Source organism: Sciurus vulgaris, assembly GCF_902686455.1.
Source record: "Sciurus vulgaris genome assembly, chromosome: 2".
Classification (NCBI taxonomy): Eukaryota; Metazoa; Chordata; class Mammalia; order Rodentia; family Sciuridae; genus Sciurus; species Sciurus vulgaris.
The window spans coordinates 35,284,498-35,305,023 of record NC_136462.1 but is presented as its reverse complement, the minus strand read 5'-3'; the positions used below and the strand labels follow the sequence as shown (position 1 = coordinate 35,305,023).

The window sequence follows — 20,526 nt, the reverse complement described above, 5'->3', positions numbered from 1 at the left end:
CATAAATCCAACTAATGAGTCAACTTCTCTAACCTGGATGACCTATAATAATTTCTACCGTAACATATAAACCCAAGTTCATATTCATATTCCTGAATTCCTCTCAGGATGGAATCACCATCTACCTTCTGAAGCCAGAAAACTCTTACCCATTCCCTCAGTGTTCATAGATTGATCTGTCTTAATATTTTATGCCCTTTCTCTTCATCCCTGTTACTACTTTAATTAGGCTCTTGCTTTTCTGTGTTCTAGCTACCAATATTGTCCCATGACTGTCTAGTCTCCATACTATTTCCAGATTAACCTTTCCAAAAGACAACTCAAAAAGTGTTACTTTCTCACTTTCTTTGGTGGCTCCTTGGTTACAAGACAAGGTTTAAACCTCTTATTTTTGTTTTTTATACTGGGAATTGAATGCAGGGGCACTTAACCACTTAGCCACACCCCAATCCCTTTTTATTTTTTGAGAAAGGGTCTCCCTAAGTTGCTTAGGGCCTCCCTTAGTTACTGAGAGTGACCTCAAATTTGCCATCCTCCGGCTTCAAATTCTGGAGTCTCTGGGATTACAGATGTGTGTCTCTGTGCCTGAGGTCTCAGTGACCTTTATCTTGCATCTTTTGTAACCTCTTTTCCAGCTGCTTTAAAAGTTCCTGAGTTCCTAAACATGCCATGTGGTTCAATACTTTCCATTCTCTCCATCCACTTCTTTGATAGGAAAATGTCTATTTTATTTTTTAAAGCCCAATCTCAGTATGAAGGCTTTACTACTTTAAATAGAATTGATTATTTTCTTCTTATATCCCCTTGTACCTTGTATATACTTCTTTCATGCTTCCTCTGAAGTCAATGGCATTTGCATATATTCTTCCCTTTCTACTTTATTATTTGAGGGATTGTGTCTTGTTAATTTTTGCCTTTCAGTATGCAGATTACTGACTGACACAGATTAGTAGGACTTGGCTGATTTATTGGATGGATGGGTAGATGAAATAAAATCCTAAGACCATATTTTTCTACTCAAATTCCACTTCCTTTTCAGTGTTTCTTGGAAATAGCTTTAAAAAGTGCTCAGATTGAGATGTGATAGGTAGACTAGGTCTTTACTTAGTTGGTATGGTTGAAAGGCTAAAAGGAATGCCCCTGTAACTCCTATACCTACCCAAAGATTTTATAGAGCACATCTGAAACTTAACCATGGATACTCATTTATTAAGATCTTCTACTTATACTCCATGCATCCTTTAGAACTATATAGTTACAAAGTCTTTCCAAAGGCATTATCTTGTTTAAGTTTGAAAACAACCTTATGAGATAGATTTTTATCATACAATGTTATACAAAATAAGTATACTTTAGAGATAAAGAAATACAACTTTAGAGATAGATACTTTAGAGTATAGAGAATGTGTTTAGAGATAAAGAAATTTAACTTCAAAGCAACTCACTCCTCTGCCTAAGGTTATTCCATTGTCACAGTGGAGCTGTAGCCTGGGTCTTATTTCCTTCTTAGCCTCTTACTTTGGAAGGAGACATAAATCTATTAACAGTTTAACACCAAAGTGTTAGGCATTAACCAAGTAGATAACTTTCTTCATGCCAGCTTGACAAGAACAGAATTTTGAAGAAATAAGATTTTTTATTATGTTATTTTTTTCCTTCCAATATGGCAGAGAATAGGTGGAAGATCATTTTGGAGCATGGGACAAGCCCAAAGAAATTAAACTTTGTTTTAATATTACACTGGGCCTAGGGTGATCACTATGATAATGTTAAGTATACCAAATTTGTATTTCTTCATTCATCACCATGCTGCTAAACTGCATTTTAATTTAATCATAATGAAATTTCTATCATCACTATATTGGTAATCAATCCAGATCTTATAAAAGTACAAAATACTGAATTTTAATAATAATGTCTTTAATAGCCACAGAAGCATTCTTTTAAAATCTTCGGTGTAATTGTTCCTTAGGAACATAAGCTGTTTCTATGGTATAGTTAACACAGGAAGGCTTATGATTTGCTCTTTGACTTTCATGTTGGAGGTTTTCTTCAAAAGTCTGGAGTCTTTGAACTCCATTCACATTGAAGAGCAGGGGTGCCTCACGTGTGTGCACACACACCAGAAGTTCTACACAGAGGGATAGGTTTGTTGATCAATGTTTTCATTAGGCAGTTTCAGGAAGGATCCCTCTGTTTTGTGGATGAACCTCCAGGTATTTGCATCTGTATGTTGTGTATTCTCTGTATCCAGAAAGGAGCTTTCTAGTTTTTGTTTTGAAATTAAGAAACTGGTTGCTAGAGTTTGGGGAACTGAAGGAGGGAAAGGTGCTAGGCCCGAGTACATTTTCTCTCCCAGGATGTAGATTTTTACTTAATCTCCCATTTCATTTCAATTCAGTGCAGGTCAGTTCAATACTTCCACAAGCCCCCAACCTCTGCTTCCTCTGTGTCTTTGAGTTCAGAACTCCTTTAGATCCATTTTTCCAGAGGATAAACTTCTGATTCATGTGCAGGATATAACATGTAAAATTGTGAAGTATAGGTAGAATTTGAACACAAGAAGGTGAGGAAATCTTTCTGCCAAAGGAATAATATAAACAAAGACAGGAAGTTGGAGGAAAAAAACAAAACAAAATGAGGGGGAAATATTCAGTAATTCACTCTAACATGGAGCATACAGAAAGAGCTGTATTTAAAGAAAAATAAAGCTAGGAACAGAGGCTGGAATTTCAAAGATAAAACTAAGAAGCATAGTTTTTGTTTTGTTTTCCTCTGGGAGTGTTAAAGTGCCACTATGTGCACACTCCTTCACTAATTTATTAGATAGTTTCTGGTCACTAGTGAGGGCTTAAAAAATGAGTAAGACTTTGACATAATTCACCATCTTTTGGTTGAAACCGTAAAAGAGAGGAGACCTCATATGTATAATGCTAGAGCTCACAGATCCTAAGGTTATCATGCCATGAGGCTCCATATTTCTTTTTGTGATTAGAATGTGAGAGTTTCAAGTGTCTCCCATCATTTCATAACTAGATGTTATTGGTTAGGAGTTTGAATATCTCCCTGGGGTAGGCCACATAGTCACAGAACCAGAGATCCTCAGATGAGAATTGGCTCTAAAGAACATTATCACTTCATATATGAAATTTTATTCAGTTTAATAGAAATGCTTCTCATAGGCCTTTACGCCACTGAATTAGGACCAAACAATAAGACACTTTGTGCATTGTATTTTTGTAAGTTGCTCAGCATAGTACTCAGTTCTGCTTTTAATAATGATAGTGGTGATGAGATTTTGCCCATATATGTATACCATGAGAAAGCACTTTTTTTTCTTTATCAATCTAGGAGGGACATTATTTTTATAAAACTCACTTACAAATTCTCTCTTTCACACTATTTGCCTGAACCTTTAAAATGCAGTATGATTACACAAGCACTCTGGAATTTAGATTAAGCAGCATTCAACTAAAATCTAATCACATCATCTAAATATCATTAAGTTATAATAGGCTGATTGATAGGGACCAAAGCTGTTTTAGCCTGGTGCTGCATGCCTTTCACTCAGCCAGCCTTTTCAAACCAAGATGTTGATAAAGGGGTCTATAAATCTTAATAGGTGGAGACAGTTTAAAAGCATAGTTCACTGGGTAAGGTCACACCCACTTAAGTGACCTATTTTGTATACTTTTCAAAAATAGGTTAATTAACTTAATAGAAATAATAGGACTCTGGTATTGATGTGCATTTACTACTAAAACGGATTTTTTTTTTTTTTTGTCTTTCCAAGTGAACATGGCGTTCATGAAATTGAGGGCATAATAGCTATGAGAAGAACCAGGCTTAGCAAGGCAGGTCATGCTCAGTGAGCACATTTCAGACTTACCCTTTAAAATGCTCCTTTATTCCAGGCCTAGGACATGGGCAAGTCTCCACCAAAGCATTTGTCCCTGGCACTCTCCTGTTTCAGTTTTTAGGAGGGATTATTCTAGCTGTTGTTGTTTTCCTAATCACTATAACAGAATCTATATAGCGCCTGTTCCCTGAAACTTCTAGCAGGCATAGGAAGCTCAATGAATTTTGGTCTCTTTTCTTTTTAATCTGAGGCCATTTTCTTTATTCTTTTACCAGATAGTTCATCAGCCACCCTGAAAAAGTGTTGTTTCAGAGAAGGATACAAGGTAGAAGGGCAAGGTAATGCCCAAAACACAGTCATATTTGGGACAGTCTGGTTTCATTGTTTTGTTTAGTGCCTGATTCACATTTTCTGCTCCCAAAGCATTTTATTCTACCCTTAAACTTCTTGATAGTTGTAGCCTTCTTATTCTGTTATCAACTTATATGATTTGATTTTTCTGTTTATCAATTCCTTAAACTATAACCCTTCATTGCTTTTTTTTGTACCAGGGATTGAACCCACAGGTGCTTAGCCATGGAACCATATCCCCAGCCCTTTTTTATTTTTTATTTTGAGATCTCAATAAGTTGTTTGTGGCCTCGCCAAGTTGCTGAAGCTGGCTTCGAACTTGCTTCAGCCTCCTGAACCACTGGGATTCACAGAAGTGAGCCACTGTGCCCAGCCCTTATTGCTTTATATCTTGAGTATGGGATATTTATTATGTTGTTCTTCAGAACTTTATATATTTTAAACAGCATATTACATTTAGGAAAGTTAACATCCTCCTGATATCTTACATCACATACAACTCTCTAACTGTATGTTGCTGAGTCCTAATGGCTTAAATTTTCCTGTGGCCCTGATGGCCTTTAGGGGCAGTTAGTGATACACATTCCTATGAGGGCAGGTCACTCTTTTGAGGTAGTCATGGTGGGTGAGTTTTGAGCTGGGGGTTTAGTTGGGCTCCTCGTGGACCTTACGGTGGTTTCTTTTCTCCACTTGCTTTGTGCTGCTGTGCTAACAGTCTTTTCTAAACGAAATGTCTTGTTTATATGAATGTGTGCATATACAGAGAAAATAGCAAATAATACTGTTCTGTGGAATCTTAGCTCTGATGGAAAGAATCATCTAAAATCTCCATCATAGGTTTCTCTTTAGGTAGATACCTTTCTACCAGAGAGTACCAGAGCGTTGTAATGATTTCTAGGTTAGAGTATAGGCAGATGAAAGAATTCTAGTTTTATGTTGAGCAATGGAGTAGTACATGTTCCAGTGAAGGAGGGAACCTACTCCACTTGAATTTGCTCTATTCCCTTATTTCCTAGGTTCATGTTGGTTTTCCCTTCCCTAGTATTCTCTCTTGAGTTTGGCAGTATCCCTTCCTTGAAAGCAAAGACCTCATTTCTCATTTCTTTTATATCATTTAATTTGCCTATTATAGAGTCAAATTCAGAGTAAACATTCATTAAAAACATTTTAGCTAATTAACTACAAGATGTCTGGTTTAGGTTTAAGAGAATGAAAGATTGGGCAGAGGAAGAACTGGCACATGGGAGAATTAAAATCAAGAGGATACATTTATTATTAATTTTTTTCTAATAATAATAGTACTAGCCAGGTGTGGTGATATGTGCCTGTAATCCTGGCTATTTGAGATGCTGAGGCAGGAGGATTGCAAGTTTAAGACCAGCCTGTGAGATTTAGGGAGACCCAGTCTCAAAATAAAATGAGAGGGGCTGGGGATGTAGCTCGCGGTAGAGGGCTTGCCCAGCATGTACAAGATCCTGGTTTTAATCACATGTGCACACATGCTATGTGTGCGTGTATACACACTCTCACACAGAGTATTATATATTCCTTGTGGTAGATTTGAGAACACAGAGGCTTCAAACAAACAAACAAACAAACAACAACAAGAACAACAACAAAAAAACCCTAGCCACTCCTAGGTGTTTCTATTATGACTAAAAGCTAGTTGTTCAGAAATGTTCATAGCAGTGTTTGTTCACAGTATCAAAACAGTTGAAATAACCCAAATGTCCATCAGTGAACGAATGGATAAACAAATGTGATATATCCATACAATGGAATATTATTTAGCAATAAAAAGAAATGAAGTACAGATGCATGGTACAATGTGAGTGAACCTCGAAAACGTCATGTTCAGTGAAGAAGCCATCCACAAAAGACCACGATATGTTCACATGAAATGTCAAGAAAATCTATAGAGATAGAGATGAGATTAGATTACATTAGTTGCTTAGTGGATGAGAAGAATTCATCTATAATAGCTAAAGGGTAAAGGGTTTTTTTTCTTTTTCTTTTTGGTGCTGGGGTTCCAACCCATGACCTCATGCATGCTAGGTGAGTACTCTACCACTTGACCTACATCCCCAGCCCTGGTTTCCCTCTGAAGTGATACAAATATTCTAAAATTGCTGGTGGTAATGGTTGCACAACTCTGAATATATTAAAAACTGTTGAAAGTTTTATATTTTCAATGGATAAATTGTATAGTATGTGAATTATAGTTCGATGAAGCTGTTATAAAAAATTAATCACCTAAAACCCCACCCTGAAATTGCTACTGTTAATTACATTTGTTATATCTCCTTCTAGTCTTATTTTATACAAACTTAAGGTTTTTACATAATTCAGTCACATTCCACATATAGTTTTTAAATGGTGATTTTTTCACTTTTCATAACAGATATTTTCTCATCCTATTAAAAACTTGTTTTGTAAACAGACTTGTAATGATAGCAGAATGGTCTACCTCATGATTCTAACATAATGTCTACAACCATTCTTCTAGATTTTGGACATTTAGGTTGGATCTGCTGTTTTTTTATTTTTATTTTTTGGCGGGGGAGGGGGTGGTTACTGGGGATTGAACTCAAGGACACTTGACCACCAAGACACATCCCCCGCCCTATTTGTATTTATATTTAGAGACAGGGTCTCATTGAGTTGCTTAGCGCCTTGTCCTTGCTGAGGCTGGCTTTGAACTTGTGATCCTCCTGCCTCAGCCTCCCGAGCTGCTGGGATTACAGGTATGTGTCCCTGCACCCAGCAGATCTGCTGTTTTATTGTAGTTGTAAACAGTAAGTTGTTCTCATTCCTGAGTATAAAAGGTTGATATAAAGGAAAAAATGTATAGGAAGTGATACTTTCACTGAGTTTTAGACTGGGGTTTCTAGAAATAAAAGCTTCATGTCTTGATTTTGACCTTTGGGTAGAACAAAATGAATTTTCATTAAGTGTCTTGAAAGGGCAAGTTCCACTGCCCAGCTCCTTTCATACCCTGCAAGTCCAGAAGTCTCTCGCCTTTCTGTGTGAACAGGAAACAGGTTCCCACCCTGACTAACCTCTTGGATTTATAAGAGGCTCTCTTTTTTTCTTGAAGAGGTTCTAAGTTTTTGATTCTTTATTTTCTTTTGTTTATAATTCTAGAATAGGATAGAATGGAAAGGAAATAAGCACTTCTGCAGTAGAAACTTCTTTGGAGAAAAGAGTTCATCACTAGAAATTTTTATTTTCTGAGGGAAATATTAAATTTAGTGTTGTTGGCTTGGATAACCTTTCAAGAATATTTCACATTCTTATTTAGGTTGAGGAAAATATTTAAAAGTCAATACTTGTGCAGCACAACCACATTTAATTTTGTATATCCAGTAGCTGTTCATTTATTCATTTGTTCATGTATTATCATTTTTTTAGTGCTAAGCATGCACTGTACCACTGAGCTACACCCCCAACCCCACTAGCCAATTTTAATATACTTCTTTCCATTACATTCTGTTAAGTTTTCATTGAACCTTACCTTCCTGAATTTTACTTTATATCTCCTCTCCTCCTTTAAGTCATCCAGTTCTCATTTAGAAGGAAATGCTTTGTCAGTTGTTAAGAGGAGGATGTGGATCCTGTATGTTTTTCTGTCATTACATTCTTAACCTATTACATGTATATTTGTCCTGTTCTTACTGACTTGACCCCTGATCACATTGCAAAGTACAAGCATACTACTTAAGGAAAGGAGAGCCAGGCACTAATGGATTTGTCTCTTTATTAGCCAGGGCCCAGTTCACAATTTCTATTTTCTAACTTCAGGGAGTAAGAAGCTTAACTAGGTTAAGAGACTTTCCTAAGTCACATAACTATTTGCAAGAAGCTGAGAACAGGATTGAGATCTCTTGCCAAATTCTTACACAAAAATCCATAAGCTTGTGGGGGCTTGTTCACACAATGTATAAGAGCTTATATAGGCAAGAAAAATAATTGAATCTCTGTATATCCATGTTGAACTGTTACCTCCCAAATTTCAAGTGAAGAAAGACTCTTAAAGAAAGAACTTAAGAGGTGACCTGAACCTCAGCTCCTTTTGCATTCAATATTTCCTTTTCACCACTGATGGCCTTTGGTGCTTGGCTGGGTAGCTTCCAGCTAGTCAAGCCTATGTTATGAAAGAGAAATGAGACACTTAATCCTGTGAATGATTAACCTGCCTTGGCCTCCCTCCCCGGGAGCTTGCCCTTCCTTTATTGTAGGCTGTTTACTCATTGCTGAGCCAAATTTCCAAGGTCTCTTGTTATTGAGTATAGGGACACCTGGATCACAGGGAGTTGGTCCTTTGTTTTCTTCTGAAGGTGATGTGACTGATTATGCAGCTCCAGACATTTACATTTTTCAAAAGCATTTTTAAATTTATTGCTGTGAAAACCCAGTTAGTAAAATATCCTTTCTTAAAATTTTACAAATGAGGAAGTTGAACACAGGGAAGTTTTACTTGTCAAAAATTCCAGAGCAAGTCAGAGGCAGATTTCAAGTGAGTGTACGCTCTCATATATTTAGCTCAGTGTTAACTCATTGAGGCATAGCTTTGTGTTTTACTTGTACAGCCAACGAGGGCTAACTGGAGCCATTTTGTAATTAATACAGTCTTGTGTTTGATCTGTTACCATTGAAGCCTAGTTCAGACTTCAAGATAAAATTATATTTCCTTTTGTATTCTTTGCAAAGAGCTGATTGCTACCTTGCCATGCTGTCTGTGGGAGCACCCTGACCTCAAAACCCAACATTTTATTTTCTAAGATAGCAGTCAGTAAGTGCAGTGAGACCAAAGTGAGGAGTTCACCCTTGAACTGAAAATTTTGGACAGGAAATCCTAGTCAGGATCCCAAAGGTGACAGGAATGGGGTGATTATCATTGATTTAGATTCCTGGGTTTAGGTACCTTTGGTGGGACAAGAGTCACATGGAATATGAGTAATTTTATATAAATGTCTTTAGGACTTGATCCAAGTGGCATAAACTGTCTTGGTTCCTCAGTAAAGGAAACTTAGAGAAGAAGTGACTTCCTTGTTGTTATATAAGAGCAGTCGCAGAATAACGGGTAGTATTCATGTTTGCTGACTTCTTTCCTTGAGCTATAATCACTAGACTGCACAGATAAATATTTACTCAAGGAAGAATGCATTGCTTTGAAAGAGTGAAGTATTAAGATGGTTAAAATATACAAACTACTCCTACATAAGTCATTATATTGACATCCATGGCCACGGATTGGTCAGTGAAGGGGAAACTTGTAGCCACAGAAACCTCTACCACTAGAAACTGACTTTGTAGGGCATCTTTGTAATTATGGCATGGCTAGCCCAGGTCTTGGATTATTTCATCATGCTGTTTCAAGTTTAGCATCAACTATGTATGTGATGACCAGCTTCCTATTAATTCCTACCTCCCCCTAATCTGCCTCAGGACCCACATTTCACTATTTGTTCTTACTTGGCATGTGCTTGTTTTTACCCTGTTGGATTCAGACTCCAGGGGAGGTACTGATGATAAGTTGCACTTTCTGACAGAATTTAGAGTCCATTATAATCCATGAATAAGGAATATAGGTGGTTCTAAGAATAGTAGGAAAGAGAACATCATTTTGACTAAGACAAGGATATATTCTTGACAGACTTCAGTGTCTCCAGACTAAGATAAGAGCAACTTGGATATAGTAACCTTGAACCTTTTAATGAATGTTATTTTAAAAGTGAATGACCAAAGGACAGGATATACTGAGCAATGCTCGAGTGAAGCCAACAACACATGGGTAAGACTATCAAGACCAAGGGGGCACCTTGTTGGATCACGGTTGGTGGCTAAAATGCCCTTCCCCTGAAGCTTACATAGCTAGCTCCCTCACCCACTTTAAGTTTTTGCTCAAATGTTACCTTCTCAGTGAGGCCTACAAACCTATCCACCTTTTAAACTTGGAAAGAATTGAATGAACTAATTGAAACCTCATGTTAATTAATCCTCTTTTCAGGGACTGAGTTGCATTACACAAGAATACCTAACACTACAGATGGTAAGATAAGCAGTACAACCCACATCTAAGTTTTTAGCTTTATTCTCCTTGCAAATAATTGTATTAAGTTAGTGTAAATATTAATATGTGTCCATTAGAAAGGAACAGAATGTTCTTTCCCTTTCTCCATCTGTAATTTGAATCCTGGGGATCAGCATTTCTGAGAAAGATTAAATTTTAAATGAAATAAAGCAATAACTTGATTCAGTTGAAATATGGATTTTATATACCAATATACCACATTCTTCCCCATGAATTTTATATTTTTGTTTTTCCATCTGAGGTTTTTAATTTCAATCTCCCTTTTCCAATCTTCTGCTGTTATGAAAAGAGAAAGAACTCCAGGAGCATTTACTAACCTAACAGATAGTTGGTATGTTTATAATAGTAATAAGGCAAACCAAGGAGATACAGTATTTGTTTCATCAGCCAGGCAGAGTAATTTAAGTACTGAAAAGGTCTGACTGATTGTTTCCGTTTTATTTATTGTTGACATGGTATATGAAGACTTGTTTGGGTGCATTTTGTCAGTGGCTCTTCCACTGATGTGCTCATCGTACCACTCAAGCCTAGCTGGTTGATAGTCTTCAGACAGAAAAAGCTAAGAAATGCCTACTCCAGGTTGTATAAGATGAGCTATTATTGATATGTTCTATGATACTTTTCTTTCTAAATGAGTGCTGTGGCAAGATACTAAGTGTGCCAGTGCTTCACCAGTCTATGTTCTTTAGTGCTTCCCTAACCATGTTCAAATTGTAGAAGTAAAGTGTCTGTTTAAATTCCAGGTAGCTGAGATAAGTTATCAATTAACATCTATATGTAGGATCATCATCTCCTAGTAAGTCAGAGTAGTAGGAGAAAATGTGTGCCTAATTTGACCCATTCAAATCTTTCTACTACCTCTGATTAGGTGAATTTCATCAAGTGCCACTCAGTTTTGTTAAGACCCAATTCTCTGGGCCTCCACCTCCTCATCTATAAAACTGGAGAGTTCCAAGCAGTGATTTCATGATTTGTTAACTACATATTCACTTTCTGAAATAGTTCCAGTAAAATTTGTACCATCTATTATCAAGATGATGATGGGACTGGGACTGTAGCTCAGTGGCAGTGCTAGCATGTATGAGGCACTGGGTTCGATACTTAGCATTGCATAAAAATAATCAAATAAAATAAAGGCATTCTGTTCATCTATAACTACCAAAAAAAATATGTTGCCCTTTTTTCTTTTTCCCTCACTCTTCTGTCATGGCAAGGTAAAAAGAACCAGATTATTGTGCTAATTAGTATATGATCAGCCATGCGTTGTAATAGGCTGGGTTCTCCCACTGAGCTCAGACTCTGTTTGGATGCTGTTTTCTGTTTGCTGGAGCAAGTATGTGCTGACTTTCCTATTCATTTAATTCTGAAAACATCCCTAGGAAATGAGGAGAAGGCAGATTTTATCTTAGGCATTTATCTTGGAAAGTGTACCAAGCAATACCTATCTACTTTTCTGGGACTTTGTGTGGATGGTTGGAAAGTGAGGTACAGAGAGATTAAATAACTTATCTACAGTCTACAGCAGCAAAGAGAACTGGGATTCAAACCCAAGACTAGCTAATGCCAAAACCTGCACTCTTAGTCAATAAGCTGTTCTTAAAGAGTGGGCTTTCAAATCCTTAGTCATTTCTTTAAAATGGGATAATAAAATCTACTGCTGAAATAGTGAATCAGGAAATTCATATTTTACTTGTCAGTTTTACCAGAAACTCACCTTTGGCAGTTCAAGCATCGTTAGATGATTTCTCCCTGAGAAGATGAGGATCATGATGTCTGACATTTATGGATAAATAAACATTAAAAACTAGAACAAAATAGCAACTGTAAAAGTTCTCTGATCTCCTGAGAGGATAAAATTGCATGAATTTGCAATGTTACTATTTCACGTGAAGACTTCTGAGTAGATCCATTTTATTTTTTTTAAACTTTTTTTTTAGTTGTAGATGGACACAGTACCTTTATTTATTTATATTTATTTATTTTTGTGATGCTGGGGGTTGAACCCAAGGCCTGTGCTTGCGAGGCAAGCACTCTACCAATTAAGCTATATCCCCAGTCCTATTTATTTTTTATATGGTGCTGAGTTCAAACCCAGTGCCTCACACATGCTAGGTGAATGCTCTGCCACTGAGCCAAAACCCCAGCCCAAGTAGGTCCATTTTAAATACAGAAAGGTAAACTTTGAACCTTCATGTCCAAATTTTGGGAATTAAATGGTAACCAGTCTTAAGACAAATAATGATAGTACTACCAAAAGAGGGTAGGATAATGGAACAAGATCAGCCAGGTAACTACCAGAGAAGGCTTCTGGATTGTTTCAATTAGCAACAGGAGTATGTATTTCATGGGCCCAGAGCATATTAATCAGCTGCACCATGCCAAGATTGAGTTCTGTTTTTTACTAGAGGTCTGTTCTAAATCACTCTGTTTATAATATTGTCATCAAGTTTGCTAGCCACAACTAAGGCACATCACAAAATGAGCAAATAAGGTCCCCCCAGAACGTAACTCTAGAATGAGCCAAGAAAGATAACACTGAGGATTAAGACTTGTTTCTGTAAGAGGTTTCCCTTCCAAACTCTAGAATGCCACTGAGTATATAATACCACCATTGACTTCCAAGGGCAAATAACATAATTGTGCTCAGACACACACTTAGAATGTCACCCTTAAAACTTTTAGAATCACTACTTTTTTTCTGGGAGCCAGGAAGGAACCTGCCACTGTGTGTGCATGTATGCACAAGTGTACTTGTTTATATATGTGTGTGCCTGTGTGTGTGTGTGTGCATGAGTGTATGTGCACATGTAGGCACCTGTTCTTGTTTTTTTGAATAGTTCTTGTAATTGACCAGTCCAAGAGTGTCTAATTACATATACTTCACTGATTCCAGTATAAGTAGGTTTCCTCAGTGGACTTTTTCTTAACATGCCATCAGTTATTTCTGATTATCTTTCCTCTCACCAGGATAGACCTCAAGCCCACTTGTAAGGAAAACATATATAAAATTTCTTTAATTTGGGCATTATTTTGAAGCTTCTCCATGCAAATCCAAATTGATGAGGTGAAGGTAGTGAGGGGAGGAGGAATAGAGAAGAAGAGAAATGGAAATAAAAGGTAATTAAACCTTTTTAAAAACCAGCTTAAGCTCATAGAAACACATATCAATAAAAATTTAAAATCCTTCTAAGGGTTAAAAGAGCTTAACTCTCCAACCAAGATGTTCAGGCTTTCTGGACCTCCACTTTCCCATTTACTATGTCCTGTATATTGATCAGTGAACTACTGTTGAAATGACCAGATGGCCGGGTGCTGAAACCACTCTAAAGAAAGTTACCTTGCTTGAAAACATTTACCTACTCAGATATGCACATGAATGCACATGACCTTAGCATTGCTTGCAAGGAGGCAGCTCATCCTAATAGGCAGATCCAGATCATCTTGACACTGCTCTTATAATGCCCTTTCTCTATCATTAAGCCAGTAACCATGTTGCCTTCTTAATTTTGCAGTAAGCAGGGTCTTCTTCCATTCTCATCCTCTTATATGAGGCTATTTGACAATACCATGTGTAAACTAAACCCATATCTCTGCCGAATGAACATGTAGCATAAGTACATTGATAAGCAGAAGTGGCTGTTAAAAAGATATTTAGCCCTAGGACCCATTTATGACAATACTATTAATAGTGATTGTTTCCTGGTAACCCAATTAATTAAAATAGTCTTTCTGAAGCTATAGGAGAAAGACTATTAGTGCTTTAAATGATTTGTCTTTAGTTTAGCTATGTACCTCTTCCAGTTGTGCAGTGAGCTGAGCATACTTTGTTTTTTCTGTAATTATGCTCCTGACTCCCTTTTCTACTCTCCAGTCTCATGATGAAGAAATGGGATTAGCTACATGTAAGTAACCACAGGAGGAGCTGCCATTGAGTTAAGATTTTCATTGTTTCAGAAAGTGGGCTGGGCATAGGCTATTGAATCACCTTCCATCTTAAATCCTTTGTCACAGGTTTGGTGACCAGATTCTTATAATTTTACCTTATTTTGTTAACAGAGGAATTTTTAGGTTGAGTCTGGAGGGTTGTGACTTCTTCCCTGTTCTGACCAGCAGTTGGCATGTTGCAAGTTGGCAGCACATAGAGTCAATAGAGAAGGCAGTTGTCAGAAAAGCTCCATGAAAATCCTCTTGCACTTGAACACATCCATTCCATTGCCCATTTTATGTGACTGGTGACTGATGTTGTTTGGGTCATACCCTACTTTTTCAGGCAGACTTAAGACAGGCTTCTTTGAGAACAAAACTAGAGTAAAATAATTTGGTGGTGCTGAAGAGACTGAAATAGGAAACACTTTGAAGGAGATGTGTAGATAAAATTACACATCTCTGGTCTGAATCACAGCAAATGCCCAGAGTTTGGTTGTACAAGTATTGTGGGAATGTGTTTTTATAATGGCATTTCGCATAGGAGCAGATCAGATCAACGCCACCTTCCTGCAAAGTACTCAAATACCCCTTCTTCCTTCATTCCTATTTCACTTTGAAGACAAAGGAGCTGCTTCCAGTATGTGTTAAGCATTCCTTTTCCAGTTAAATTACTGTTTATTGATATGTAATTTCCTTGCTTCTCTTAGTATGTGGTAGGTATTATTCATACAGCCTTAGATTTCAGGCTTTGGTTTCAGGATGAGGCTCTGTTATATTTTACTTTTTTGGCAAGAATCTGGAGATGAGATCTATTTTATGAAGAAAATTAAAAATAAATATTTAAATTCACTTTTTCATTTTTTATCTAAAAATGTCAAAGCATTTGCAGCAGAGGTCATGCCCATGATGGATTTATCTCATCTCTGACCTACTGTTAGGTATGAGAATATACAATATTAAAGTTATAGCATTACATACATTGTACTAAGTAGGTGCTCAGTAAATATCCAGAACTTATTGCAGCTTTCATTCTATTTTGTTCTACACCAGTGGCTCACAACCTTTCATAGGCTGTGGTACATAGAGAAATTGACAATATTTGTATGGCACATGGAATATTTTTTCAAAGAACATTTGTAGTAATAGCATAATTTAGAGAGGTATGCAAGTTGGAGAATGCCATTCCACATTCTTACCATGCCAGCTTGGAATAGGACGGACACAGAGGGCACGTGTCAGAGTGCCCATTTGTGATGTGGGTAAACAGATGACAAGTTCTTCAGAGCATCTTACCATGGGATGTGATGTGAGCATCGTGTGGCAGTACCAATGGTTTGTAAGGGGCTCCAAACCCTAGGACTCCAGCCTGTTCAGTTCTCACTTCAGGACAGTTGGTTCTTGCACAAATGGTAGAAAATATATAAGAAGGCATATGTATGTCTATGTGTGAGTCATGGGTGCTCCACATTTCTGCCCTTGATTTTTTTTTTTTTTTTTTTTTTTTTTGCGGTACTGGGGATTGAACTCAGGGCCTTGTGCTTGCAAGGCAAGTACTCTACCAGCTGAGCTATTTCCCCAGCCCCTCTGCCCTTGATTTCTACTTGGCATTCTGTGACTAGAGCTTGGTCTGTGGCACCAACAATTTCTTAATTCTAAAGGACATGTATAAGCCAGAGCATTGCCCAGCATAGTGCTCCATTATGTCCTAATGGTCATGGTAAGAAGTTTGTCACCTGTCACCTTAAAATACTCCAGCTTTGAGTATGAGTAGATTCTGAGCCATAACCTACAGTTTAGAGCATTTCTTTTGAAAAACTGCCAACAGTTTGGGGAGCTTCATATCATTTATTTTCACCTTATTCTTGGGCAGTGTTTTGCCCAAACCTGTTTATCCTACAGCCTGCTCAGTAATGACTCAGTTTACCCTAGGTAGTTGTGGTTTGGGAGTAGAAGTCATCCTGGCCACCATTATATGAGGGAGCTGTAAATGTTAGAGAAGGTCAGTCCAGAGGAGTGTCCTTTTTAAGCAAAGTCCTTGACTTTGGTAATGAAGGTGTCACCATGATCACCATCATGCTATTGAGTGCTTTACAAGATTCTAGGCAACCTATGAGGTCATATATTTAATCCTTACAGGAACCTTATTAGGTAACTACTAGCATTGATATTCTCATTTTACAAATAAAGAAACTATGGCAGAGAGAGGCTGAACAACTTTTTAGGGTCTCAGGTAGTGAATTGCAAAACTAGAATGTCTAGTTCTAGAGCTTGTGGCCTGTGCACTAGGCTACTTCTGTAGGTGGCTGGTGGTAGAGTAGATTCATAGAACACAGCAATCATGGTATCTGGGTGAGCCCTAGGCTGAGTTAGACTTCAAGAACTACAGGGCAGAAATAAGAAATGTGGGAAGACGAGTTTTTCTGGGTAGGAACAGGCATACTGGTCACCATGGCAAAGTTGGAGCCTACCTGGTGGCTACAGGTAGCCTTCCTCCCTATAGAAACTGGGAGACACTGAAGTGGGGAACTGGCTAGATAAAATAAACCAGCATCTCCCCAGCAAGGTAGGTGGGGAAAGGGAAGCAAATGGCAGAGGCACAGGTATTTTGAGTTTGGATGACACATCCTGGTGCAAAAACTTAGGACTTCTCAGGAGAGTATAAGAATGATTTGAGGGTATGTCTTAGTCTTGACCTTGCACCACAGCAAACAAAATGAAAGTCTTCCTGAGCTAAGGTAATCAAGATGAAAGTGTGTTTACATAGATGAGCAGTAGGATTTATCCAGGATTCTGGAAGGTAATCCTTGGGTTCAACACTCCTTGAAAACCATGCTGTGTTACTAAGCTGGTAAATTACTGTGAGCTTTTATGAGAGGGGATTGTGGGAATCATCTAGATGAAATTTAGCCTGTTTCACCTCAAGTCCAGGACCCACTAATGCACTCCAGGTGTGCAGGCTACTTGGAAGTCTCAAAGAAGAACTTTCATCACCAAAGGGAAGCTTTGAAGAATACCAAGGGCCTTTCTATCTCTCCTTTTTTTTTTTTTTTTTTGGTACTCTTTTTGCTTGCACTTGGTAACTGGAGATATTTGTGGTGTTAAAGCTGGACTTGTTCCTTCTCAGTCTACCTGAAATCTTAAGCCTTTGACTTCAATTGTGCACAGCAGTGATTTCTCTGCAGTGTCCCTTAGATGTAAACGGAGAATGGCTGAAATACTAGAAAGGGGGTTATAGGAAATCACCAAACAACAATTTTCCACATCTACAGATCCTTTCATCTGAGGGCAAGAGAAGCTAGAGCGGGTGATTTCAAAAGGAGGGGGAGAGCACAATTTAAAACTCTGGTTATAGGCTAACAAACTGAAGATCAAAGGGCCATGTCCTCAGAATTACACAGTGAGTCACTGGAACAACTCTGGGTAGAAGCCAGGCATCCTGTTCTGGGTATTAGCCAGGCTAATAAGTGCAATTCACTTTTAAATAGTACATTTATTTATTTACTTATTTATCATTAAATCCAATGCTAACCTAAGGAATATAATTACATATACATTATGGACTTAGATTTCCAAGCCCTCAAGCATTATGAGGTATTTTGCCATAATAATGGTGGGTGAGGGGAAAAGGTACTGAGAGGCCCTTTATCTAATGTGTGGTGCTCGAGCTCCCATGGGAACTTGTCCTTCCTTACAAACCACTACCATTGTGCAGGCCATCCTGTGGCTTCAATTTAAAAGTTCCCTTTTAAGGGGGATTTTTATGCTGGTAACTCTGATTTACTTTTTCCAATTTTGGCTGCTTTATACATATTAGTTTGTTGCCTACTAATTCAGATCAGCTTTAACTTTTTCTTCAAATATAATGATTTAACATGTAAATATGCTTTGCTTCTTAGAAATTTAAGGGGCATAACTCTGTAACTATACCTAGAGAGGTGAGACATGGGACAGTTACTGTTGGGGCCATCCAGGAAGTATATTAGGGTTAAGGAAACTTTTGCAGATCTCTTGAGTGTGTGCAAATATCAAGGTTATAGTGAAAGATCATAAGCCTCTAGCAAGATAGACCAAAGCTTAATGCTGGCCCCACCACTTCTAGATGAGAACTTTAGGTTGATTTCTTAATTGCCATGAACCTCAGTTACCTCTGTTGCAAAAATGAGGATAGTAATAGCTGTGAAGATTTGTCATGAGGATTAACTAAAGACATGTATGCAAAAGACTTTCAATAAATGTTAAGGTTTTTTATTGTTCTTTTATTAGAGCTTTGTAGTTATACATAGTCGTTGGGCTCATTCTGACAAACTCATACATGCATGGGAATTGATTGCAATGCAGGATCCCTGCCTCTTCCCTCCTGTCCTCCCTCTGCTTTCCCATACTCCTTCCTCTACTCTAACTTGTTTTGTTCGTCTATTAATTTATATTTGATCTTTTTAATATTATCCTATCTTTCTTTCCCCTTTCCTTTATTTTACTATACCTTCTGCATATGAGAGAAAATATTTGACATTTGAGTTTCTGAGTCTGACTTATTTAACTTAGTATGATATTCTCCGTTTCCGAACATTTACTGGCAAATGGCATAATTTCATTCTTTTTTTATGGCTGTGTAGAACTCCATTGTATATATATGCCACCATTTCTTAATCCATTCATCTATTGATGGGAATCTGGGTTGATTCCATAATTTAGCTATTGTCAATTGTGCTCCTATAAATATCGTTGTGGCTATATCACTGTAATATGCCAATTTTAGATCTTTTGGGAAATACCCAGGAGTGAATAGCTGGCTCATATGGTAGTTCCATCTCTAGGTTTTTGAGGAATCTCCATGCTGCTTCTAGAGTGGTTGTATTATTCTGAAGTTCCACCAACAATGTATAAGTATACCTTTCCCCCCACAACCGTGCCAGCATTTATTGTTGTTCATATTCTTGATCATTGCCATTCTGACTAAAGTGAGATGGAACCTTGGTATAGTTTTGATTTGTATTTCCCTGATTTCTAGAGATGTCGAACATTTTTTCATATACGTGTTGGCCATTTGTGTTTCTTCTTTAGAAAAGTTTCTGTTTAGTTTTTTCCCCATTTATTTATTGGGTTATTTGTTTTCTTGATGTTAAGCTTCTGAGTTTTTTGTATATTCTGGATATTAATCCCCTACTGGAAGAGTAGCTGGCCAAGATTTTCTCCCATTCTGTAGGCTCTCTCTTCATACACTTGATCATTTCCTTTTACTGTGCAGAAGCTTTTTAGTTTGCTGGAATCTCACTTACTTATTCTTGATTTTATTTCTTGCACTTTTGGGGTCCTGTTAAGGAAGTTGGTGTCAGCACCTATATGATAGTACATTGATCCTATATTTTCTTCTAGCAGTTATAAAGTTTCTGTCTAATTCCTAAGTCTTTGATCCATTTAAATTTGAGTTTTGTACAGGGTGAGAGATAGGGGTCTTATATCATTTTTCTACATATAGTTATCCATTGGTTAAAAAGATTGTCTGTTCTCCAAGACAAATTATTGGCACCTTTGTCAAATATCAAACAGTTTTAGGTATGTGGATTTGACTTTGTGTCTTCTATTCTATTCCATTGGTCTTCATGTCTACTTTGATGCCAATACCATGCTGTTTTTTTTACTACAGTTCTGTAATATAATAATTTCAGATCACATATTGCCATGCATTCTGCTTTACTTTTCTTGTTTAATATTACTTTGGCTATTCTGGGTCTCTTATTCTTTCAAATGAATGTAAGAATTGTTTGTTCTAATTATGTGGAGAATGTCATTGATATTATGATGCAGATTGCACTGAATCTTTATATTGCTTTTCGTAGTATGGTCATTTTGACAATATTGATTCTGTGTAATCAAGAACATGGGATATCTTTCTGTCTTCTAAGGCCTTCTTCCATTTCTTTCTTCAGTTTTCTATAATTTTTATCCAATATATGTAGAAAAGGCCTTTGATAAAATCCAACACTCATTCATGTTTAAAATGATGGAGAAGCTGGGGACTGAAGGAACTTACCTCAACATTGTATAGGTCTTTTATGAAAAACCCAAAGTCGACATCATACTAAATAGAGAGAAAAAGAAAAAAAAACATTTCATCTAAAATTAGGAACAAGACAAGGCTGTCCACTCTCACACTTCTATTCAATAGAGGCCTTGAAACATTAGCCAGAGTGATTGGGCAAGAAAAAGAAATCAAAGGGATAAAAATAAGAAAAGAAGAAGTCAAATGATCTCTGCTGATGATATGATTCTATATAGAAGTCCTAAAAAATTC

The 20,526-nt window shown here is 37.3% G+C and overlaps 1 protein-coding gene across 6 annotated transcripts in view; it reads left to right on the top strand.

Moving 5' to 3' along the window:
* RAD51B (RAD51 paralog B) overlaps positions 1–20,526 on the top strand; it is a 642,577-nt gene that overhangs the window by 324,340 nt on the left and 297,711 nt on the right. The window lies entirely within an intron of this gene.